At 39.6% G+C, this 27144-nt stretch overlaps 1 protein-coding gene across 6 annotated transcripts in view; it reads right to left on the bottom strand.

The window, feature by feature from the left end:
- PLXNB2 (plexin B2) overlaps nucleotides 1–27144 on the bottom strand; it is a 249058-nt gene that overhangs the window by 176886 nt on the left and 45028 nt on the right. The window contains exon 3 of one of the 6 annotated variants that reach the window (XM_088054880.1): nucleotides 16675–16857. The exons of the other annotated variants lie outside the window; for them this stretch is intronic. The gene's annotated coding sequence lies outside the window, so the exon portion shown is untranslated. The remainder of the gene's footprint in view (nucleotides 1–16674; nucleotides 16858–27144) is intronic. 6 annotated transcript variants of the gene reach the window in all.

The raw sequence follows: 27144 nt of genomic DNA, 5'->3' as shown, positions 1-27144 counted from the left end.
GCTGGGAACCAGTATGAACAGCTTTCTCATGCTGACACATTTCACTTCTTTTTCAAATGGAAAGATGTGGAAAACATTATTAGAGGAGATAGAAAAGTGTTTTCATACTGCAGTAATGGCTTTTATCCTAGCTTTGAAAATGACATAATTTTGTGTAAATTTATCTTATATACACATTATCTATAGTTACATTTTTCATAAAACAATAATTTCTAAAAATACTGGAAGATTTACAAATGCTAAGGGAGGGAGGAATTTGATACAGTTTGAGATGGAAAAAAAGCCTTTTGCCTTTAAATGTTTTTTTTTAAAGTACATCTGGGCCCTTTCCTGCTCCCACAGCAATACATGAGCCCCTCCCCACTCCCCTTCAATTCCCCACTTAAACCCTCACCATTTAAATGCCTTATTCACCTTTTTGCCTTACCCTGCATTTTTGGACCTAGAGCTCTGAAGCAGATTTCAAAAAACTTTTGCTGGCACTTAATATGGAAACTACTACCACTGCACCAATATTTATACACATGGTATTACAAAAATATACCATTTGCTCTAATGTACTGCTCTTTCCCTGCTCCCTACTCTAGCAGAAAACAGAAACAGGTTTAGCAGCGATAAGGAATTGACAGATACCTTCACTATGCAGTACCCTCGTAAGAAAGGTTTATGTCTGAATTATGCAGTGTCCTTTGCAGAGTGGCCAAAACAAGCCTCAGATTACTTAAATTTCTGTGGAAACTAAGAATCACTGCATAAAAAAACCCCAAAAACAAACAACAAAAACCACCAAAATAATCCAAATTTAAAATCATGCTGCATCTTTTAGTAGGAAAACCAGGCCACAGCACAGGGATGTTGCACACAAGAGGATACAATACTTGTTTTCTTTCCAAGCTGTTCCTGACACAGCATGTGACTCTATTCTAATGCTACTTTTTAGTAAAACATTTTTTGGTTGCCAGATGTTGCACACCCCAAAGGAGGAGGACTGGAAACTGGAAATGCCAGCTCCTCCAAGATAACCTGCCTTGGACTAAAGCATCCTGAGGCTGGAATGTTTCTCACATGATGGAGGGAGCCTTCTGTGAAGGACTTGAGGCTTCAGATTTTTACCAGTTTGATGGAATTTGGGAATTCAAGTTTTACTGGACTCTGTAGCACCACCTGATACCATTTGATTGTGATATGAGCAAAACCAACTAGCAAAGGTGCTCAGAAATGAGAATTTCCTACAGAAATACAAACACAATCACAGTATTTTCATAGAAAGGCTTGTAGTGTACCATAGAGTGGGTAAAAGGATTAAATGCTGAAATCAAACTCTATCCCACTGCATAAGTAAGAACAAACTGGTGTGGCAGAATACCAAAAGCAGCTTAAGACTTTACATTAAGTTGTCAATCACTCCATCTTGAAAAACTAAAAAGAGATTGTTTTAAAATAATTTTAAATGTTTCAATTCTTCCCCTTAGATTTGGTTTGCACACCAAAGTGATAAAGAAGCTTCAAATATTCCAGTATGATGCAAAAAAGTTTAAAGTATTGGTAGTACTTCAGAAAAAAAATGAGAAAAAAAATCAGAAAACCCAAATATATTATCAAATTCTTTGAAGTCACTTTCTGTTCCACTAAGACATTTATACTAATTGGTGACGCCCTCATTTAATCTTTTCATGTGCAGATCATTTCTAAATGACTGAGATTTAGGATACACTGTTTTAATACTGATGGTGTACCTAATGAGATCAGATTTTTAATAAGATTCTAGGCATTCATATTAGAGAAAGGCTTTGACAAAAAAATGGGAAGGTAGCTGTATTTCATTAAGAGTGAGTCTGTTCAGATCATTATAATCACATCTGCTATTCTTTTTTATATACCATTACATGGTATAGGTGAAAATCACAAAAATATATAAATCCTTGATACTAACATAAAATACCTTCAGGTCCATTTATATCTCATTCTCAGTATATACACAAAACTTTCAGCAAAGAGATGCTATGGAGGATAAACACATGCCAATTGTGATTAACTTAACCAGATGTAATTTGGCCAGCAAAAATGTTAGCTACTTCCTAACTTGTTTATTGACCACTATCAGAAAAAGCAATTCAATGTCAGTACTGATATTCTAATTCTAGTATTATCACTTTTTATTACGAATCTTGCCTGTGAGATGCATAATTATGAAAAGTAATTATCATCATTTATGTATAGGTGTCAATAACTACTACTAAAATTCTGCTGCTCCATTTTTGTACAGAAGTATATCTAGAGCTACTGCAGGTTGCCAATAAGACTGCAGTGTGTCCGTATGTTAGATTATACACAGCCTAAGCAAATGCTGAGGCACATGATCTTTCAGTAGTATAGCGATTTCAGGCTTGGACTGATTTTCCTACAGAAATACAACCAGTCAGTATTCCATTTTGAGCCATATCAGAAACACTCCCTCAGTAGATTCAAGTGCCTTGATCACTTGCAGCCACTCTTTTCAAGTGGCTAACCTGAAAAAATAAAACACGTGAGTATGCTTTATTTCTGTACATTCTTGAGTTTACTGCAGCTCCTGTTACTGTGCACTTCCCTCCTTCACTTGGGTCCAGTCCAAGGCATCCAGGCCTCCCAGGACAGGGAGGAATCCTTGACTCACATTTGGATGATAAATTTGTGGTGGGCTTCTGGGGTTTAGTGCAGGCAGCACAAGATCCACCTGCACTGCTGCTCTTTTCAGGCTGATGACACTGAGGTCTCTGTGTAAGGTACTGTTTGTTCAGAAAGACACAATGTGAAGCCTGGCCATATCATGGAGTTAACAGATCTGCATGGCTCACAAGTCATGTGCCTCCTGCATGAAAGCCCTGGAAGAGTTTCCCTGCCTGCTCAGCCAAGCCTTGAGACTGTCAAGGGACAGTCATCTCCTTGACTGGGAGATGTCATTTGAAGTCCTTTTACCACAGTTTACATAAAGGTAGGAAATATCTACTGTTCCTCTATAGGAAAAACTCTCTTTAGAACCTACAGTGGTATTTTATCACTTCACCTCTTCAGCCTGGAGCACAAGCCCAAGAGAGCACAGAGAAAGAGATGCACATGCAGTTAACACTGCAATCCCTGATGATGCTATGTATCTCCGAAGCTCTTGCTGTTGTCCATATCGATTTGCCTTCTGAGGGAACCCCTATTCTACAACTATAACCCAACTGTTCCTGCAGAGACAATTGAAAGGTAAATGTAGACAGAGTTCTGTATGTTCCCAGCGTAGTCTTTCAAGTATTTTCCACAGATTTAGTCAATTGACTACCTATTCAACTTGCTATCTCCATCTTAAATGTATTATAAATAAGACACAAAGGATAAGAAGTTCTGATCCCACCAGGAAACATAATTGTACTGAAAGCTTGGGTTGGTGCTAGTTACCATTAAACTTCAAAACCACACTGCAAGTCAGTCTGAAGAGAAAGTGTCCTTCTATTGCCAGGTATTAGTCAGTTCACTACTACTGTGTGCCTAGGAGTAAGAAAGTGAAGTACAGGACCAGTGCCAGGATAGAAACATATTATGCCTACACATTGTTATTCCAGTTCAAACACTCACACCTAATCTAGTTCTGAAATGTACTAGCTTCAGTTACGAGTAAATACAACTGTAATGAATACTAATAAATAGACTACAAATAAATAAAAATGAGGGTTTTTTTTTGTTGTTTTTTTTTGTCTTTGATGGGGAACTATTACAAGAGACTTACATGCAGACAGAATGGCCATTTCCTAATACAGAATCCATCACTGTCACTTAACATATGACTCTCTTGTAATGCTGTGTTATGAGACAGAAAGTCAAATAATCTCTTTTGCTTTGATGAAGGCATGAGGAAGTTGACTCAGATAAAAGCAGGGAGTAATCTGTTTAAACAGCTTGGGTCCAAAGTTGAAAGTGAAACAAAATCAATAACAAATCTGGGCCTGCTGTATTTGGAATATGGAGAATCTTCCTTGAGCAGGAAATAAAAAAAACAGGATGAAATGCTATTACAAAAATATTTCATGCCAGAACATTTTATATGTGAGGTTTGTGAAGACTCTCGTTTGTTTGAATTTACATGTGTTTATTCATGTATCAATTGATATGACACACACTATTTGCTAGTAATTATGTAGTTTAAGAAGGTTTGGCTAATCTAGAAGTAATGAAGGACATCAGGGTAAATTGATATTTATTAGAAAAACCAAGAAAGAAAAAAGTGAAAGCCCTCAATGTGTTCTGATTATTTAGGCTCCAATCTTTGGTGATACATTCCTGGCTCATATCTACTCAGGTCAGGTTTTTATCTGAGCTAGTGATGTGTTCTGAGGGAGCACAAAAATGCTTGGGCCACAAAACGATTTTTAAGGAACTGGCCATTCAGATCTTTGGGGAGAAGTATTCAACAAGTCCTCTCTGCCTTTTTAGAGAAAAAGCAAAAATATGCATGTTTGCAAAGTAGGAAAGAGAATTCCTTCCCAGTCCATGCATAGAAGAAGATTTAGCATGAATGCTTACATGGTAGTAAGAATACTTACACAGAAGACAACAGAAATGTTGACAAAACAGCTTAAAATTGGATCTGAATTTGGATCACTACAACACATCCTTCCTATACCTTAATAGCCAAGGGCATGAAAAGAGCTACAAAGAGAGTAAATGTGTTGTCTTTAGTTGATAAATTCAAGTATTCATGAAAGAAATCAGAACCTAAAATCATCACTGCAGGCTTCTGAGAAAAGATATTAAATGTGCATGAACCTTTTTTACATGGACAACCTGCAGAAACCTCCCCATTAACCTGTCTGAGATCTTCTGAAGTAAAAGCGAACTCAAAACCCCCAAAGCACCTTTCAATTTTCAAAATTATTTTACCATAATAGTCAGAAAGACCAATAATAGTTCATGCTACCTTAGTGAGAGCAGGCAAGTGTTTAGAAACATAACATCCAAAATGTGCCTATGAACACAGCTTATTTAATTCTCTTAAAATGCAGAATTACTGTAATCATAACAAGAAGAAGCATATAGCACAAATCATCAAATTTATAAGTGACTTCCTTTTACTGTCTGAGAGAAAATAGCTTTGAGATCTTTGCTCTTCTTCTCAGCAGTCCAAAATAATGCTCCTCAAGGAATTGAACCAGTGAAAAGGCCAAAATTTTCCAGAAGGAAAATGGAAGATAACAGCATATTAAGCTGGCCAAAATAAATAATTTCAGATTCTAATTCATCAAGAATACTGTGAATGTTTTTTTATCATTCTGTAGCAAAAAAAAACCCCAACCAAAATCACATTCCTTAAACAATGTTTGGTCTTCCTAAATATTTAGAGTCACATGTTAACCTGCAGTCCTGTGAGTAGAGTAACTTCAGGCCTTGTGATTCCATTTGTCTCAGAACTCGAAGTGTTTGAACAAAAACCATGACACCCACCTGGCCAAGGGTTAAAGCAACCTTTCACAAGGAAGAAATCAACCTTTGTGGTTCTTGGGATGGCTTCAGGCCCATAAAGAAACAATTGCATCACGCCCTAATTACTCCAACTGACTCAATGCACAAACTGGGATCCCTCTGAAAGCATTTCAGAACATTTTGTAATACAGAAAATTAAGGTGTTGCATTATATTTCCCAGACCTGACAGGAAGTTTTTTTTCAGAGCTCATTTAAAGTAGAACCAATATAAAGAGGGAGGATCAACAGGCATGACAATATTATGCAGAGGACAGGACATACTGAGAACAACTTTCAGCTATAACAATGGACTGCCATGTGTGATTCTTGAAAAATGTTTGTTATTTACCCTCACTAGGTAACACCACAGTTATCCTTGCCTCCTGCTAAAAAGGAGCAACACCTGCAGCAGATGATCTATAAAATTTCCCAGCTTTCCCCTGAGGAGCACCATTTTATTATTCAATTTGGTTTATCTATAATATGTATGTTTATCTTCCGTAGTGATGGATAAGAAGTTTTGGTCAAGCTGTTTAATACAGGGGAAAAGGAACTTGTATTTTATAGGGAACACATGCATATAAGGACAGAAACATACAATACACAATTATAAGGAAAACCTGCAGTTTCCTAGATTCATACATATCTCTTTGTATGTATTTTTTCCTGTGTGTGTACATGTACATAATGGATATGCTAGGAGTAGCAACACTAACTCTACAAGGTTGTATCTCTTTCTCACAGTGCATATATTCCTGGAATTCAGTTACAAGGACAAGAAAACATCTACAACATTGATAGGTAGCTGCTCATCTTTCAGGCAAGACGTATATATCGCTGGCTAATTTAATGCCAAAATAAAATCATAAGGTCTATATTTCAATTCAATATAAAATGAGGTTGGGAAGCACTTATAATAAAGTGGCACACTGTAACATAAAACACTGTTTTAATTTCCACACCAGCCTGCAAAGTGAAGCAGCCAAGGAGCAGGAATGTGCTTTTAGCAGCCCTGGCTAGTGGGCTCCATTTCCCACACAAGAGCAAAGCTGTTGCCAGGGAGGGGCAAATGCTGCAGCTCATCCCATGGCATCTGCTCAAGTCTGGGAGACAGAGCCTTACACAGGAGATCTGAATCAGGACTTTGGTAAAAAGCAAAGGCAAAAACCACATGATGCACATTTCCAACCTCAACTGCTGGCTCTGCATCTGCAACAACATAATCCCTTCTCCCATTCCCAGACCACTATCTGGTGACCTTGTTTATGTTTTGGCATTCATTGCAAAGTTTTCATTCCACTTCTGTACACAAAGATTTCCCACGATGCACTTTCTTTCTTTACACCCTAAAAAATGTCTACTTTGATCTTTTCAAACCACCCTCTCCTCACCTACAGTCCAATTCCACAGCAAGCTCTGGACAAGCACACTGTAGGTATGCCTTACAGACGTTCCTCCCGAGCAAACGTTTATTTACAGATTGCAATGCAATCCCGTAGCATGGAAGTAAACAAATGAACAACCCACTCCCTCCTACAAAGACACGTGTAGACCTAAATGTAGTTCCTTGCCATGAGAACCCATCAGCAGTTAAACTATCCATCCTCATCACCGTAATTCAACAGCAGGCTTCTCTTTGTACAACAGCATAAAAATAAAGCTGCTAGTAACTACTTTTTTGATGTATCTGGCAGATAGAGCATAGCGTATCTATTCACCCAGTGCACAGAACTCAGTATTCCTGTGGTCAGAAGCCCTTTGACTCATCTCAACCTCTACCTCGGTTAAATTTCTCTTTTGGTTTCTCCACCATGACTGTGGGGCAGACAGCAAATGCATTTGCTTCCCCAGGGAGGTATAGAGCACAGCTGCTCTGTGGTGACATGCAGGAGAAAACTTGTGCTTTTATTTTTTTCTCTGTTCAGTCTCAGGCCAGACACACAGGTCATCCTACGTACACAGGATTTTAAGTGAAGGCCACCAGCTTGTCTGATGCACGTAATTAAATTTGTTTTACAAGCTTGTCTAGGCAGTAAGTAATTAAATATCACTTCTCAAACTGAGATTTTAATTGTCCTGAGTTGCTTGACAATAGCATTTTTCTCAATCTGGTTTGTTCCCAAGTAAATGTGAATTTTTAAAGGCACTACCACTGATAATTCTACAAGACTAAAAAGCAACAAAAAGTGTTCAACTACCAATAGCTTTAAGACAATAATTATTAAGTATTCCTAATGAAAGTTTCAAAAGTGTATCCAGTTTTTCATCATTTTCTTGGCAGAGGAATTGTTAAAAGACAAGCAGAGAGCATTCTGCCTTTGTTTTCATGATGCCCACAATAAATCCTGAGGCAGATCTGAACCATGGTTTTAAATCCAAATCCATCTTTTTCAAGTGAGAACTACATCTAAATTACCATAAGAATACCTGTAGATACTTTCTTAATTTGGAAAACTCATTAACTGTTTGGTTATGTAGAATAATGAAGCCTTAATTTCAAGTATTATTGTAAATTATTCTTACTATTTCACAATATACTAATCATCTTGAATTTTCAAAATTCAAATACTGGAGGAGTCAGTACCACACAAACTTGTCAGATGTGGGACAGAACTATTTTCTGGATCTGAAACACAGCATACAAACTAGCCAGGTATGTTCTTGCCTCCTGTACTGCAATAGCACTTAAACAGTCACACCCTTGCAAAGTCCAGTTAAAGGACATAACCACATTTTCCAAACTGAAAAATGCAGTCTATTTTTCTCTGCAGCTGTCTGTATCTTACCCTAAATAGCAGGCAATCCACGTTCAGTTTTGGAGAAAAGAGCTTGCTTTTGTGTGGTCTGATACAGAAGATACAGATATGGCTTCCTACTGATAAACAGGGTCAGGCCTGTACTCCAGGCAGGTAGATTCTCCTACTCTCTTGTATAACTGCCCCAAATTTCTGTCAAGCCATGGTAACTGTTCCCAAACTTCCTAAGCCAAAACGGGAGGAGGGAAGAACTGCTCTCTGTGCAGTTACCCCATGTTATATGGGTGGAGACATAAACAGGCATCTCCTTTTAGAGTCCCTTGGGGCAGGTGGGCATTAAAGTCATCCCTTCAAGATGCTTTGGGAAGATCAATTCTTGCCTTTGACGTGAAAAGTTGTTAGAAACAGGATTAGGATACAATGACAGGGAGTAGTTTCCACAGATTTACTCCAGAACAATCAGGCCAGCGCAAATTTGCAGAAGACAAAAGCAGAATTAGAGGGGCACCTTAGGATCTACCAGCAAAACAAATTAACTAGAACCTACATAATTACCTTGCTCCTTCTCAAAATATTGAAAAACTCAAAATATCCACATGTTCTGAAAAAGGCCACAGAATTAAAACATGTACATGGGCAATAAGAGCTGTAAGATTTGTATCAACTAACCCTTAGAAAGGAGACTAAACAGCTTAGCGGTTGAATATGCAAAAAAGATGCAGAAGGGTATGATCAAGGGCAAACACCATCTCGCAACATTAAAAACTGCAAGGTCACCTGATTTCAGATGTGCAGAGAGTAGCTCTCCATGCAGCTACAATCTGTGTCACAAGTTGAAAGTTAAAAAGAACTCATCAGAATCCTAGAATCCTAGACTGTTTTGGGTTGGAAGGGGACCTCTAGCTCCAACCCACCTGCCATGGGCAGGGACACCTTCCACTAGACCAGGTTGCTTAGAGCTCCATCCAAGCTGGCCTTGAACACTGTCAGAGATGGGGCATCCACAGCTTCTATGGGCATCCACAGCTTCCCAGCTCCTATGCCTTTCCACTCTCACTGTAAAGAATTTTCTCCTAATATCTATTAAACCTACTTTCCTTTTTCCATCAATTTTCATCACATTTCCCCTTGTGCTGTCACCAAATGCCGTTGTAAATAGACTTGCCCCATCTTTCCTGTCAGCTCACTTTGGCTACTGGAAGGACGCAACTAGGTCACCCTGAAGCCTTCTCTTTTCCAGGTTGAACAATCCTAATTCTCTCAGCATTTCCTCAGGAGAGGTGCTCCATCCCTCTGGTCAAACTGAATCACAAACTGAATTTTGAAAGAAAAATGGATACTTAAATACAGAACAGGCATGTGGAGTGTTCAATTTAGATTGCTTTCAGGGGAATTTGATTAATTGATTTATTTAATTTAAAAAAAAATATCATTGAATATGAGTCTATCCTTCAAAACTACAGTATTCTCACACTGTCTCTTAAATATTTTGCATTTCCATTGTGAGATTAAATGATGATATATGATTTAACTCCCACAAGATGTGATTAAGGGAGATGCAATGTGTTTCTCTTTCCTTATTCTTTTCTGTCTAGTTTTGGATGTTTGACCATGTATGTGCTGTCTTGCTCTTAGTCTCCTGAGCAAGCATTTATGGCATCCTGGCCTGGAGATGATATTCACAGAAGGGAACTCTAAGAAGCAATTGCTTTTAGACCACACAGGGGAGGAAAAAAGCCCCACCTTAAATAAGCTATTTAAACCCTACTACAAACTCCTGGGCCAGCAGCACCAAGCTACCATCTAGCTTGCTTGGCACACCAAGCTAAGCATCCGCTACCTATTTAACAGAGACAGTTAACCCAATGCCATTTCTCAAACTACCTTCTTTTCTACAGTGGAGCTTAACCATTGCGATGGGTAGTAGACTTAAAAACCCAAAACTTAAATTACCCTAATACTTCAGCAAGAAGTGACATATCTTCATGGACACTGTGAAACTGCAACAAGTGATTACAATAATGCGTGTATGTTTACTATGTAATTACTGTCTTTCTAAATCCCAAGGGAACAGTATGTAAAGTACTAATTCAGTTTAAAAAAATTATCTCAATGCATACTGAGCCCCTAAAAATTCTTATTTACATTTCAAATATGTGTGTTTGACTTAAACATCTTATAAGGCAATAAAACAAATCATTATGGACTGCTGACTATAAAAAAAAAAGCAGTGTGGTAAATTATTTTTATTATGACAATTACAATAATTTCTTTCATGGGGCACGCTACCAGTTGTGCAGGCTATGATCTGAATAAGAAACAGCGTCAGTTGAACTACTGAGACAAGATTCATTGGCAATTCCACACATATGCGCTCTGGGCTTCAAGTATTGTACATGACATGTTTGAAGCTGAAACCCTGATGATGCTTTAAGTTCACCATCAGCTTAAGTGATTTATTGATGATTATTAAATATTTACTGTGATAAACACAAAAAAAACCCGACAAGGTTTTCTACTTGCCAAAACATACACATGGTTTCTGCATTCCATATTTATAACTGCTTCTCTTTGAAGAATATCTGAAATAGCCGGAGATCTCAGGTTTCCTCAAAACTTTTGGAAATTTTTGAGAAGCTACTCATCCTTCTGGTGCTTTTCTGGACTTATAATTAGGAAATTTCTAGGCACTCTCAAAAAGAGAACAGCCATGGCAGCTCTTCTCCCTTGCCAAACACTGGGGAGAAAAATGTACGGAATGTATTTAAATAGTGCAGTTGAAATTTTTTATGAGCAAAACTCACTTCATCATCTTGAATTACTTTTTTGTAATGAGTTACTTGTTAAACACTGGCCAAAATAAAGTTTATGCACTTACAAAGGACTGATCAAGTCAGAACTCTTAGAATTCTGTCACAATACTGTTAATCTTTTATTGTTAATTCAGCAAATTAAGAGAAAGGAAGCTGATTTTAATTCATCTAACAGAACCCCAAAGACAAGATTGTTCTGTTATTAACAAATGCTTCTAAGATTTTCTGCCAGTCCTGTTTCCTCTCCAGCTGGGAATAAAGTTTTCTTCCCTATTAATACAAGTCAATCATTCTCTGCCTCAAATTCATCTTTGAAGTTTCCAGTGATCTCAATGTTCCTTTAATGAACACGTATTTCTTTTTAGTACATAAGAATTCCTTCTTATTACAGGATATTTTAATTCATATTTGTTGGTTAAGATTAGAAAAGGTGAACAGTAAGTTTCATATAAAAAGTACTAAAAATACTGGGAATTATGTATGATACTTATACACACATGATGGTTAAAGGATGTAGTTCTGGTACTTTCAAGAAGACAGCCACATTCTGCAGTTGCAAAATACCTATTTGTTTTGGAATTTGAATACACTATGTTGTGAGGTAATTTGTGATATTTTCACCAAAATTCTCTAAAAGGTGGTGCCTGTAAGCAAAGTTGTCTGACACTAGTAACAGAGAACAACAGCCAGCTATTCCACACAACACTCATTTAACCTCACAAATTACAGCAACAAAGTAATTAATTTCCATAAAGCTAAGCACCGAAGGCCTAGCAGTAATCTTGTTTCTGGGATTCAATTTTAACATGAGAACATACTGGCATGTGGAAGAGTGCCAGTATTTTGGTTTATACTACAAAGGTGGTAACAGAGATACCTCTTGTCATAAACAGCCAGTTTGATTAACAGTTTAATGGAGCATACTGTCCTCACTATGTCTAGCCTCATCACACTGAGTCTTTACTCTCTCCAAACTCTCCTCTAGGAAGAGCAAATTTGCCATACTTTAATCTGATATTAGTCTTCAAGTATAAATAATACATGGAGATGAGCTAAAATGTCTCATTGATTAAAATTCTACACTGTGAGCTTGCCACAATTCAATGTGCAAATTGCTTCTGTCTGGCCTGCATTCAGAAGTCAGTCATCTAAATATATATACACATTTGCTTGATTTTAAGTTTAGTATCACAGCTGAACCACAGATTAGAATCAGAAGAGATTTTTCTCTACAATGAATTTTTAAGTAATGATGTATCTGGTCAACTGATTACCTAACAAAATGTCTGTATTACATGATGTGGCTGCCTTCACACACCTGTGAAGAGCTCAGCCAAGTCTTGGGTTGAAAGCTAAGCCTCACGTTTCAACCATGGTTTGCAGCACTTTAACGATAGCTATAGTCCTCAGAGAGCACAAGAAATCAGCAAAATGGAAAGGCTGTGGATAGCAAATTTGCATAGTAATAGCTTTTTACATGTTTACAAGCAATTCTTAAACATCAAATGTGTCTAGGTAGTTTCCTTGGGAAGCAAACACAAAAGTCAGCTCTAGTAAGAGCAAGGATTAATTACTTGTCTTCACATATTTATGATTAGTACTGCAGACTCTGCACATAAAGTGCAAAGATGGTCAGAGAATTATGCTGTTACCCTGCCACATGCTCAAAATGTTTGGATTTCAAAGTCATATACACAATATTCAAAAATGTTCCCCTTGAAAGCAGTGGTCAGATTTGCATAGGCACCTTTAGAGAAAAGGGGTGTTAGAGAATCTATGTATTTGTTGTGCACAATAACTTGTTTCTTAAAACCATCTTAGAAAGAGAAATTATTTCAAAGTGACTTTTGCTATTTGAAAGCAGTATGAGCATAAAAGTTCTTCTTTTAGGAGTTTGCTTTTATTTGTAGGTCAGATAACCAAATTATTTACTAGATTCAGAAAGTATCCAATAAACTCAATAATTCAACATATTCAGCCATAAGCTCAACAGAAAAAATACAGTCCTGCCTTGACCAGAATCATATTTAAATATACTACTGTGTGAAGAACCTTCTCTCAGGAAGGCACACTGATTGAAACATGATAATGGATGTAACAGCATTAATGGCCACCAGCAAAAGAAATGTGAGGAAAAAAATGCATGTAAATCACTGTCATGCTTTCTGCCAAGAGCAGAAAAGGAATGCAGTAACATTCAGTTCTCACCAGAGTACTTTTCAGTTTACTAGTGCTAGGATCAAGTCTTTTATTCCTTAGCCTATTATCAGTATGGAGCAAGTGATATTATCTGTAACTGATGAACATAAAGCAAAGATTGGTAAGGTCTCCATGCTTACCTCATAAAAAATAAAAAAAAATAAAAATCACACAATCACACAGCAATAGCAAATAACTACAAGATTAAATTCTTCTAAGAATGAAGGTTATTAAAATGACATTATTCTTGAAGTATTATTTTCTATGGCTCAACCTTTAAAAATGCATTCTTTTGCTTTCTCAATTTTACTTCATGCTGGCAAACTGACAGTTTTAAAGAAAATATGGCACCTGCAGAGACATCTTTCCAAATGAGAATTTTAAAAACATTTATTTGACTTGTTAGAAAATTTGTTATCATTACATGATGATATAATGAAGGGAGGAGAAGCTATTCCAAGCAGAATTAATATATTGCATTAGATCTGTTTATGAAAAACTCTAACTTATATAATACCTGTAGCCCAAAAATGTATAAGCACAGAAATCCATAAACAAACACACAAACAAACAGAGAAAGGGCAGATAAATGTCTGCCGGTAATTTCAGATTATCCATGACACATTCTGGCATGTGCATCATATTGATGTGCACAGCAATTTCATGTTTATCCACTTAGCTGTACACAGTGGGTGACAGTGCAGAAAGCAAGAACCATTTCAGAGAGACAAATTGCATGGAAATAAAGTCTTTTTGAATTGCCCAGCATTTTCTGAGGGTCAGTGCCGTGCACTCTGACAGACAGCTGTAAGGAAGGTAGGACTGGTCTGTAGCAGTGCACACATGCTGCATTGACCCAAGTTATTAAGATAATGATAGAGTAGATATTTCAACATTTTCGATGAATGAATATCCTGAATTTATCACAGTAGTAGGAAATACGAAGGAGAAAACCGTAAGTAACCTCACAGTAAACTGACAAACCACATAGTTATAAAGGAGTTTTGGCAGGCAGTTGTCACCTCCATAACTTTGTCTTAATTGCCAGTCATCAAGACAAATGGTATCTAGCCTGCAAAATTATTTCAGTTCATTCCCAGGGATCAGACCCCACAGAAGGAAAAAACCTTAATTACTGACAGCAGTCCATGCAGAATTCCAGTGAAACTAGTCCTTTAACAGCAACACATTCCTCTAGTTTTCTAGAAGCTTCAAAACCTGTCTGACCTGAATTTATTTTATGGACCTGACAGCAAAGCCTTCCCCTCCCTCCACTTCTGTGAATAAGCAGAAGAAAACCTTCAATAATACAAGTGATTTAACCCCTGCTTTACATGTGATGAAAGGTTAACCTCACCAGAAAGCCCAGTTTTGAAACAGGGCTTGAAACAGGCAACACAGCATACTATAACAAAAGGAAAGAAAAACAAAATCTCAGATGTCCTCCTTCAAAATAAAAGAAAGTACTGCAAAGGCTCTTTCAAGAGGTGAGCTAAAATATGCCCTTGTCCTTCCTAAAGTTGTGAGGGAAGTCCATGACAGTGTGGCCAGACATGCACATGTGCGTTTGCCTCCAGAGGCAATTGCATCTGCTGTAGGTTACAATTTCCGGTAAGCAGCATGCTCTCTGTTGTTGTGGATATATAATCTGTATAATTTTGGTGAAGTTTTAGTGAGGTACCACAAACACCAGTCTCCTAGCCCTAACATAATGTAGTGGAAATATGAGTCCAAGTAGTTAATGCCTGGTGGCAGATGCCACCCGATACTGTCAATCCTACCTGTCTGCTGGAGGCTGCAATCTCTGGAAAAGGATGGCCAGCATATTTCAGCACAAATATGGTAATATTGGGCTGTGAACTGCGATGAGGGGGAAGTCGACTTTCATTTCCTTCAACCATCCCTGCTAAACGAACATAGCTGACAGCTGGAACAGTAACTTCTTAAATCAATTCAGCGTGAAATTCCAGAGCATTTCTCTTTGTGCCCTCTAAAACTAGATGGCTTTAATCACCAGCTGGCTGAGTTACTGTAAGAAGATAGGCAAGGTGGTATGCTTGGTGCTCCCTCTTGTTATCTCTTTATACAGCAGTGTCTGCAGGAGACCAAGTATTCATTAACTCCTGCCACAGTTAGCCAACAAATGCTTCCTGCCGCTTGCAAGGGGCTGGCTAGGTCTTTAATCTGTGCTAGAAAAGAAGGATGATTAACAAAACACCCTGTAAATATGCACAATTCAAGCTTTTTTTTCATTGCCAGGTGAGGACTAGAATTGTTTCGTCTAATTGTTCAGCAGCACACGGTTAACACTGCCGCAGAATTTAGCATCTTTCCCATAAAATATCAGGAAAGGTTTTCAGGCATTCAGATGGAGCTGCTGTACAGCATTAGAATAACATGCAACCCTACTGGAGTTTCAAACATTGCCTCTGTGAACTATGTTCAGGAGATTCTACCAAAGAAATAAACTACCACATCCCCAAAGTGATACACCTTCATTTTTTCTTCTCCCATAGTGATACAGCAGACTTACATTTTCCCTGAAATAATTTTTCAAGGTTTTATTGAGTTTAATTAACTAAATGAGGTAAAAGAATGTTTTTAAAAAATCCATTTTACTGCAAGAGATGGGCATTTACACCAGTCAGTGACTTGTGGAAGCTGTAACATTGAGATGCAGAATTACTGAGCTGAAGAATGGTACTTGCCACAGCCTCAGCTTCAATATTTGAGGGTGAGGGATCACCTGTGCTGACAGTGGCTACACTCAGCATGACTAGGAAATAGGAATAGCTTCTCTAGCATCCATTCATTTTTACAGGTTATAAGACAAATGCTTTTATGAGCATTGGGATAAATGAAATTTGTTTTCTAAACCAATTTGTCCTCTTGTGCTTGACTGCCTCTTTCAACAGAATTGCATAAAAGTAAAGCATATTCCTCAAAGAGCCCACATTGAAAAACACACGAGAGAGGCACAAAGAGATCAGTGTGGTCTTTCTACAGGAGGGGTTTCTCTAAGTTTGCATCTTGGTGGATACCCAAGAAGGAATGCTTTGGGCACAGCTCTGAGTCAGCTGGCCCAGATGATCCACACCACCAGACAGGGGGACATCCTCTGATCCTTAGCCTGCACTGTGCAGTCTCACATCCTCCTTGTGGCTGGCCCTCAGAAGTAAACTCAATTGACTCACTAATCTAGCAAAAACCTCGTTTTCTTTTCTTTGGTGCGGTTTGGCTGTGCAATAGCTGAGCTGGCTCACTGTGCAGACAGGTAATCTGCAGAGGGGATAAAGGGAAGAATGGGGCTAGCACCACCCCTTTGGGCAGTAGGAGTCAGTAGGAGAAGGTGGCTGAGAGGATGCCAGAACCAAGCATTGCTGACCAAGATAAGAAAGGTCTAATAAAACATGTATTACAGTACCTGAGGCAAACCTATGATGTCCTTTTTAACTGCACCACCCAAATCAGGAAAACCTCAATGGTTCAGTGGAGGTTGATCATTCTCCTTCCAATTCTCTCATCTTCATCTTCCCGGCACAGCCAAAGATGGGGTAGAGCACAGACTGCTCTGTGCGCTGCAAAATGGCTTCCCCAGTCCTCAGCACTGACAAACAAGCAGAAAGGCGCAGCGATGAGCTCTCCAGACATCTTCCAGGAATGTTTTTCTCTCAGACAGGCCAGTCCTGGCCAACAAACCCCTGGCAAACATGAAGGCAGTTTTCGACTGGATTCTGCTGTCTAAGGAGAATGCGCAGGGCCTTGCTATGGGAGCAGCTTGGGGGTGGGAGCCTTACAAAAGCCCAGATGTGGTGAACAGCTGTAGGATCCAGCTCACTCAGAGCTTACAATTTTGTTTCCAACTTAAGTTGGATCAAAACCAAGTCATTTGTCAGCAAAATGTAAACCACTGTCTCGCCACATTTGTGGGCACACAAATAGCCACACTGTTCCTGTGCCTTCCTCTGAAGTGTTGCACAGGGCTTTTTAACCTATGCAGGGCCAAATAAGTCTTCTGCCCCTTCCCCACCAGCTTCAGAAGAACTAATGTGGGAGGATTGGCCCAAGCATGAAACCTCGGGGGAAGGGCTGAACTTCTAGTGGGAAGTTGGACTGTGTGATTTTGGGTAATGCCATCTCCTATGCTAAAAGAATCACATCCACCCACCATGCTGAGGGATCACTGGCTTTTAAAATGATTCCCAAAACCTTCTAAAGGGCTTTTTGGAACACAAAGAGACCTGAATAATCATCCTACATGTTGTTCTAGATTATTACTTCCTTTTGTGAGTCTAAATTAGACCCAAAAGTTATTTATTTTCCAAATTGTTAAGGGGATGGAAGCCTTCTGTCATCCAGACTTTTAAAATTAGAGGTACCATGGATAAATTAAACATGTTGTTTATTAAACATATGTTTAAAACATATGAAGTTTTAAAAGCAAGTTTTTTAAAAAGCAGGTATTGATACCTTGAAACTTAATAGCTCTTTTCAAGACATTGCATTTCATAATCAAAACCTCCTTACAATTTTCATTAAAAATGAAATCGCTGATCCAACAAACCATAACAGCTGCAAATTGGGTCTGGAAATAAATACTTATGCATAAAAACCTACTTATTAATATTCTGATGAGGCTGAAACATGTATTTGAATGAAAAAAAGGCACTCCACAAATTAAAAAAACACCCAATACCAACAGAAAAAACTATTGACTTTCATGCGAGAATACTCAAGTGGCTTAAAAAGTTATCTCAAAGGTAGACATTAATGGCAAAAGTGACTTATCAAATATGGATAATGTGTTTCTTTTTGACACTGAGGTTTGGAAAAAATTAGAAAAAAAAAGATTCCAGGAAAGTTATCACTACACCCTGTAGGAAAAACACAAACAAAACGAAAAAAGCAACCCTACAGTTTTTTATACTCTTGAAACTGAGATCTTGACTGCACCAAACCTGCTAATAGGGTGCCTGGAGACAAGAAAGCAAGAAATATTTTCTCACTCTTGTTAGAACCAGTCTTTTAAAACACTATTTATGAAAAGTCAAGCTTGGCTACCCAGTAGGGTTCTCCTCTCAGGATCCCTCCAGCCCCCTTTGCTGGAGAGCTACACCACATCCTCCTGTCCCAGTGAGACTGTGGTAAAACATTGTGCTGCAGGGAATCCTCAGGAATTCATTTCCTTTCTCTCCTCTACAAGATGCCCAGGGCTGTTATGCACTTCATCCTTCTCACCTGAATTAGCAGGTTCTGGATCTGCAGCAGTGGCTGGAAATAATAGCACTGTAGCAAATCAGCAGCCGCAGCCCAGAGGGAGGTGCTTGCCCCCACCTCGTCCATGGTCTCTCCCAGAGAAGTGCAGCACCATGGGGCACTGGGCACTCACCTAAGGGCTGGGAGGAAGAAAGCAGAGGGCAAACAGGAGATAAGCAGAGTCTTTGTGGTCTTACAAAAGATGCGAAGAAGGAGGGAAGTTGTGTGGTGGACGTAGACTCCTAAGCAGCTTGTAGCTTGGGACTTCTGGGGCAGGACAGACACTCTTTCTCTGCCCTCGGGTCTGAAGAGATTCTGGTTCTATCATATAATAGCCTGGGATGAGGAGCAAACACCATCAAGTGGGGTTTCAAGGTCCACAAGGCCTTAATGAAGTATGAACACCATAAAGAGGGGCTGGGTAACAGTGGCTGGAGATTCCCTTCTGTAGGGCTCAAAGGCATGCATCTACTGATGCAAGATGCTGTCATGGGAGATAGTTTATTTGTGGGGTGCCGAATTTGGGATGATGAAAAACTGAAGCTCACTATCCTATAGCTACAACTATTACCCCTTGCTTCTCATACATGTGGGCAGTGGTGATATTGCCATGCTAGATCTGGAACTGAAGAGCTGCAGAGCTCTATGGGTAAAGGCTGGAGTCGAGGCAATGCACTCCTTGATTCTAAATGCAAAATGGAAAAGTGCAGGTAGGAGTGCATAATTCCTGTCAATACATGTCTGGCTGCATGATCACTGGTATCTCAGGCAGAGATGTGGCTTTTGTGACCAGGGAACTCTCTTGAGCAATAGAAATGATGAGAGAGAGATCCACCTAAGAAAACAGAATAAGGCAGAATTGCTGCCCTTTACATGAAAGGAACACTCAATTGTGTGGGAGCTCATTTATGGGATGGACAATAGCCTGGGTAAATGCCTGTGGGTTGGCATTAAAAGAGAGACCAGTGAGGGTGGCACTGTGATGGGAGGTTATTGGAGACCACACAGTGAAGTTCATGAAGTCTTCTGTAAACAACTCGAGGAAGTCTCCAGACCACATACCCTAGCTCTCAAGGGAGACTTCAACCTCTCTGTACTCAAAGAGGGAGAAGCAGCCCAAAACAGATTTCTGGAAGGTGGCATTCTTAACACAAATGCTAAATGGGCCACAAGGGATGACACTCTCACAGTGGTTCTTAAGGCTATTGTGGTATGTCTTAGTGAGATGAATTAGTATCCAGTGATATGTGTATATAAATAAAATATCAAATATACATATACAGCCATGGTTAGATCTACAACACTACATTTCACATACACATGACTTGCTTCTTGCCTTCAAATAACTTCCATGTGTATTCCAGACATGTGGTTTAAATCATATGCAGAGTACACACAGGGAGTAAGAGATTCTTAAACTGAGTTCAAAATGAGGCACTTTCTTTTTAAAAAATGCTGCCATCTTAGCTTCCAATTATCTATTTCAAGGCCAACGGATCAGACCATGTCACACAGCAAAAGGAAAACCTCTATTCAGTATTTAGTCATGTAACTTCAGTATGGAATACAATCAGTAAAACTGCCCCCATTTCAAAGGCTTGAAACCAGTCACTAGTCACCAGTCACAAGCATTACTTTAATATGAGAGAAGGTCACAAACAGCAAACAAACTACATCTTCTGTAACATACTGAGCCCTCATTGTTAGAAAACATGGCTGGTTAAGCATTACCTGAAGTAATTTAACTATGGAACTCAAGTAGTTTAAATAAGCCAAGTCCTCAAATAGGCTTGTACACCCTCTAATCATGACATGGAGTATCAGAGGGTTCTCAGGGTTGGTAATCTACATAATTTCCCACTTGTAGTCAAGAAACCCAGATCTTATTTGAAGTAGCTTTTATTATTATTGGCATTTCTTTAAAAGAACACCTTTCTGCCAACAGGCATAAGAAAACCCTAGCTAATGTTTTCATGTGTGAAGCCAACTAACACATGCTCATTGGACAGCAACTGCCTCTCTTTTGAGGTATCTTCACAAACTAGAGTGACTTGCCTCTGGAGAGCAAGGCATGAAACAGATCCAAAGCACACAACCATGTGCAGCATCAGCAGTTATGTGGTGGGAACGGTGCAGACCCTGCAATGGAAGCCTTGTAAACAGGCTGTTCAGGCAGTGCACCTGCAACAGCTGTGCCACACCACCAGAAACCACCCACTACACTCTCTGCTACCTCTTGCTTTTAAGCAGTTCCTAAGAAAAGCCAACATGTTATCAGGAGATTTAATTTCACTCTAATGGTGCCCAGGTTTGAATCAGAAACTTTGATGGTGTCAAAAGGCAACAAGAGATCAGACAGACAATGCTGGGACAGACAAGGCTGCTCCCACTCTGCTTTCTCAACACAAATTTCAATCACTGGAATTCCATGGATATTATTAAATACACATCAGGCTGAACTACATGAGCTCCTCTACCTAGAACTCCATCCAAAAGCCAGCCACTGGATCACAAGTCTCATTTCAAACCGTTTTTTGTGGAGACCAAACCTATGCTGATCTCACTTTCAAAGACAATACATGACTTGGACAGAAAACGAAGATCCAAAGGAAATACCAAAATTGAACCTTCTGAATTGTTTCTCCAAAATTAAGGGATTTATTACCTGACTATAATGCAAGAGATGAAGTAGATCTGAGAACAGCCAGAAGAACATATCAGAACTGAATTAATTATGGGTTTACTTGGGAGAGAAAGAAAATACTTGAAGAGCTCATTTTCACTTGAGCTGATTGGGAGATATGTGTACTGCAGAGGGGATCCATTTTTCTCCTGTTGGGAGAGCCTCACTCCAAGTCCCACCACATTCTTGGTAGATACCACCATGAATCAAGGAAAGAACAAGCCTGCAGTTTCACTTGTTCAATGTTTTTTTGTTATTGTTGCTGAGTCTGAAGGCAGGCTGCAAGGAGAATGAAGACTTAAATGAATTTTTTTTTCAAAATAGACAGACACCTTTGAAAGCAAGAGAGGCAAATTACAGCTAAGGCCTGAAGGGAAACTCAGTTCCTTCAGCACTAAAGGGAACAATGCATCTTTGTGTAATGGAAACAGATTTCATCAGTCTGCTTTGGAGGAGAGCACAGTTATCTCTTACACCACAGCACTGAGAGGACAGGCAACAGATCCATGGAAGGGATCCTCTGCACACAGTGCTGACTGGAGGCATTTTCAGTCCTTCCTCCTCTTCCACAGGGATTGGTTCCTACACCTTCCACAGCTCTGCTAGAAGTGACCACTCTTGTCAAGACAGTGCTTTTGCAGTATTTCAGAGACACTAGAGCAAAGGCATACAGGCAGCTCAACAGACAGATGAGGCTGAAGATTCACAGCAAGGTCCTGGCAGCACTCTTTGCTTACGTTGCTGATGTGTCCTTGCCCCACAGCCCATCATCAGCTGTGCTGCATGGAAGCAACTCAACTCACAAAAAGGATGCCAAAAATAGGGGGAAAAAAGCCCAGGCTGGATCAGTTCTGTGAAAAACTATTAAAAGATTACAAAGGATATGTGTCTGTATGTTTTTGTCTCACACACATAGACAAACAATTTTGTCCCACAAAAAAGCAGTTTGAATTGGTGGCGAGCTTCACTGGGGACGGAGAAGAAGTCTGAAAAGCTGAAAATTCTTCCTCTGGTTTTGCTGATGAAGGATAAAGAAAGTTGTCAAATTCCTCATTCTGTGGGTACCACCACATAGTGGCTTTCCAGCTCATAATGTTTCATGAATCAGAGAACCTTTAAGGCTGGGAAAAACCTCTACAATCACTAAATATGACCGTTAACCCAACCTCACTTTTATAGACAAGTCCAACATCTACATGCCTTTTGAATACTTCCAGGGCTGATCATTTCCCTGGGCAGCCTGTTGCAATACCTGATCATACCTTCAGTGAATAAATTATGCCCTATATCCAATCTAAACCTTCTCTGGTGCAATCTGAGGTCATTTCCTCTCATCCTGGCACTTGTTACTAGGCAGAAGAGACTGGCAAACCAATGAATTGCCTCCTCTTCTGAATCCATATTCATGCATGCTTGTACCATGCCAGAAGAGCACTTTAGTCTAACTAGTCTATAAGAAGACCAACAGATCCTTTTACACCTTAACCCTCACTTAATTCTCTGTTGCTGACTGCATTTGTTGTTATCTTGAGGTTCTCCAGAAAGCATCAGTTGGATGTTCTGTAGATCAGCTTCTCATAGTACCAAGTCTTGTTTTCAGGCACAACCATGTGGTTGCTGTAGTCAACCCACCAAGGTCTAAACTGAAGTGAGGTCAGTGTTCATCTTCTCTAAAATATTGTGTTCTCTCAACATTCAGAGAGCAAATTATGGCCACCAGCTGTGACAAACCCTCTTGGATCCCATAACCATATACCAGAGCTAAGAATGCACATGACAACACAACCCTCAGTTTGAAGTACACACTTCCTCGGCTATGTTCTTACCCAACATATACAACCACAGACCTGGAGAAAAGATTTGCCTTAATGGAAGTCACAAGCACTAGTTACAACTTGTAGCCAGACATCATCTCCCAGCTTCAGTTCCACCAGCTGGAGAAGAGACTGTCTTCAGCACAGTGCTTGTCCAGACTCCTGTGGATATTACCAGCCTTCAAAGCTTACAGCAGAGCTGTTTAGATGATGTTCCCTCCCTTGCCTGTGTCTGCCAAAACCAACCAGGTGTGTGCAGGCCTATTATTCAAACTATCCCTGCAAATTCTGACCAGCTGACAGAGCTGTCAGAAGAGGAGTTTTTTGCTGCCTAACAGCTCTTGATGTCAACTCTTGTCTTTCTGTAGGATGAGAGAATAAAAGCAAAATTAGATGTTCACCTCCATGACCAAAGGGGAGCACCTCTCACCATCAGCTAGGGGATGCTGGCAGCACAAGATGTGTTATATCTTCAAACAGTAATGGAAGGGAACAACTGCAAAATCAATGAAGTACAGGAAAGACCTGAATTAACTGAGCAACTGAGGCATGACACCTTCCCTAGGGCAGCATGAGGAGGCTGTGAGAGAACTTAACCTTATACTAGCTTCCTCCCAGGTAGACCACAAACATATGAGTGGAAGAACCTACCCTTTCTAATTGGAAGAGTTGTGGGGGAGAAGCAGTGGGGAGGAAGCACAGGGTAGATAAAAAATAGAATTTATTAATTGGAAAAAGGAGTAGAACCAGAGTAATCCTATCGTAAACAATTTCCCCCAAAAATCCCCTTAAACTGCTTCTGGGCCATTCCTGTTCTCTCTCCAAATACTTCTATTTCTTAAAGCAATGGCCCATGCCCCTTATAAGAGGAAAACTGCTGGTGTCACAAAACATATAAGTAGTGGAGTGGTGAGGAAGCAATTAAAAACAGAACAAGTGTATGTACTGGGGGAGAAAGTGTTCACTGCTTACAGCCTGGAAAAGGTCATAAGGGACAGTGGCACACAATCAAAAAATGATAAATGGATTTGGCATCTGCATTAACTTCTTCTCGGTAAAATCCCATGAAGAGTTTTGCTGGCTTTTATTACCATGTGTGCACAAATCCAAAACACACATGCTGTGTTGATTCAATCCACAACTACAGTGCTTTCGTGTCCATTTTTGCTCAGTTCTCATTGCTTCCTCTTTTTTCCTGCAGAAGTAAAAACCTTCTACCTTTCTTGCAAGCAAAACTCTTCCTGAAAAATAATTCCATTTAATCAGAAATGGTTCCTAGCCTTCACACTTGGTGAGCAGAAAGCAGTAAGTTCTGTGAAGGATTTAGACTCAGTGAGAGAGTTTTGGGGACAGAGCACTGTGGTGTTTAGGCTTGTTTCTCACACACCATTACAATGGTTGGTCCACACAGCATGATGAGTATGTGCAGAGCTCTTCTGCTTCCCTACTCTGTGGTTTCAGTTTCTAAATGGATGACTATAACTATAAATGTATAATAGGTTTGAAAAATAATCTTATCCAGAGCAAATGGAAAACCAAAATCATCAGCTATGGAAAATGAAGGGTTCTACTAAAAATAACTGTGGTATTTCTGGTTTTGCCAAAACAAGTATTTTCAAATAAGCTGGGGACAAATGTATCTCAATGGCCACTTCCTGAGCTTGAAGACAGATGTCAACAGTCTCTTTTTCCTTACAATCAAAAACCAGCAGAATGAAATTACTAAGTGCAGACAACTTAACTGCTCCATGATAAGCTTACCAATGGCACTAACAAGACAGGAAAGAATCACACCAAATATAGACTGCTGTTCTTTGGAAGACCCATAAAGAACAGCTGAGAAATGGAGGAGGAGGCAACTGGAGAGGCAGAAGGACTGGAAAAGACTGAAGAGGGAACCAGAGTAGCAGAGACTCTTTCTGAAGCGAGGGGAAGTACTAGAGGCATGGGGAACTTAAAGCTCCGTAACTGTTAGGAGATTGTAGCAACAGAAGAAGCAATAGCTACTTGGAATATGAGGGAATAATAAAACTTTTAGACATCTACTGGCAAGGCAAAATTCACAGTGAATAGGCATCATTTAGTCTTCAGACATGGGCCAGGAATGATGGCCCAGCATTACCTCCCCAAACATCTGCCCCCTGGGAGAGTCAGTGGTGTGCCATCCAGCTTCCTCAGAGGTGGAAAAATTGCTGCTTTCCTCCTTCTTGTCTATTTTTTATTTCACTCTATAGTTTTGTCAAATGCAGAAACTGCCAAAACCCCAAGGGCTTTCAAAATGGAGCTCAGAATTTTAAGAAAAACAAAGGAAAGGTTTGGTCTCCATGGCTCAACTGTTATGCCAAAGTGCATTGTAGGTAATTTTAAAAAAAATACTAGCTCCAGAAGGGTGTCAAAAATGAAACCTCATAGTTTGATAGTTGAAGTATGACAGTTTGACTATTAATGCAACAGAGAAAAAGGAAAAAGCAGCTTCTTCAAAGCATTTGTTCCATGAGTCACATGAAAAGAAAGAGCAAAGACTGCTTTTTATAAGTAGTATTTGGTAGCAAATGTTAGAAAAAGTCAAATACCTAATTAACTTATTTGCAGAGAGGAACAGCTGGTATGTTTTAGTGAAGATAAACATACAGAGTCTATCCTTGCTGTTTGAGAGTTGATCTTTTTTCTTCACAGGCTTTTCTGAAATTAGCCATTGCCTTACTCAGCAGCAGAAGAGGAAGCTACCGCTAAGCATCAAGTAATTAATTCTTAAGTTCCAAGAAAGGTAGTATTAAATATGCTTATCTATATATTTTTTTCTGAATTAGATATGCATGGAAAAGGATAGGAATTGTGATGAAGCTGTGGGCAGAAGGGAAGGGAAGACAAGGCTGCAAGATTCCTCTGGTTTAGAGTGTTTTTTCAGAAAAATGTTAAACAACACAAATTTTTAAAAAAATGCCCTGCTAGTAAGATGAGTCGTCATACTTTCTGGACAAGAGTATAAATGAGCATTTTAAAACAGAAGACTTTGTAGACACAGATTGTGTTTTCCACATCAAGTGCAACTTTTCCTTTTGTAATTTATACTGTAATTTGAAAATGCCAATTGAAGGGTTATGCAAGCTTCTGCTGTGAAGCAAAAACTGGAAGATGCTTCCATATTTCTCTCTAAATTAAGATGAAGCAAAGAGTTGAAAAATATTCTAATGAATGGAATTTCTAAAAAGCCCTCTTTTCAATGAAACTGTACATTGGCTTCCTTCTGTTATCAGCTTTATATTCTTGATTGAATATCTCAGTTTGTTTTTTCCCTACTGATCAAAACCATACCCACACAGGTCCCCCATGTTCATGTACTAATCTTTCAGATGCCAGTCCTCAGTGCCCATATAAAAGCTGTTAGCATGAGCAGTTCCTATGCACTACATGGCTCATGGCTTTTGAAGATGGTTGAGTGAAACTCACTCATCCACGGTGTTCCTCTTGGAGGTTATACATGCCTCTCTTTACAGGAATGCTAGAACACTCCGTGCTTTCCTGTAATGTCTACCCCAAGCAGGCAGTAGTAGGGACCCCAGTGGTAAAGGTCCCTTCACGCCACAAGCCAGGATCTTGCACATCTGCACTCTGAGAACCAAGCAGAGGTCCCTGCCTGCGTTGTCTCCCTTGCTCTTTACACCATCTCTTCTTTCTGCAGAAGGCTGTCACAGTTTGTTTCACATCCGTGCTCCGTGGCTCCTGCTGGAAAGCACAGGGCCCAATGAAGAGTGTAATGCAACTAGTTGTGTGAGCAGCTGCTTCCTACCACATGCCTGCCAGCAGATAGAGGTGAGGAAGCCAAGAATGTGTGTGTATAGAGGTACATATGTTACCATTCTCCTTTCTATTGTCCTCCCTGGCCAGCTAGGTCAGAAGTCAGCAGCAGGAGTGCCAGCAGGGTTTGAATGGGGTACAGCAGGATCGAGGGCTTGGGGCCAAGGGATCTGCAAGAGGCAGCATTTCCTGGCTCCCATGGGGTTCGGCTACAGACAAGGCATGATGGCCACCAACAGCATGATGTCTCTTCAAGGGACAAGATTTCTCAACTCTTGAGCTTACAGGCATAGCCTTTATGGGTCAGCCTCTCATTTGAGAGAGCAAAACCTGGCATAGCCCT

This window comes from Pseudopodoces humilis, chromosome 5 (genome assembly GCF_049639895.1).
Source record: "Pseudopodoces humilis isolate 2021_Gansu_Grassland_sample_001 chromosome 5, ASM4963989v1, whole genome shotgun sequence".
Lineage (NCBI taxonomy): Eukaryota > Metazoa > Chordata > Aves > Passeriformes > Paridae > Pseudopodoces > Pseudopodoces humilis.
This window is presented reverse-complemented; position numbering and strand designations above follow the sequence as displayed.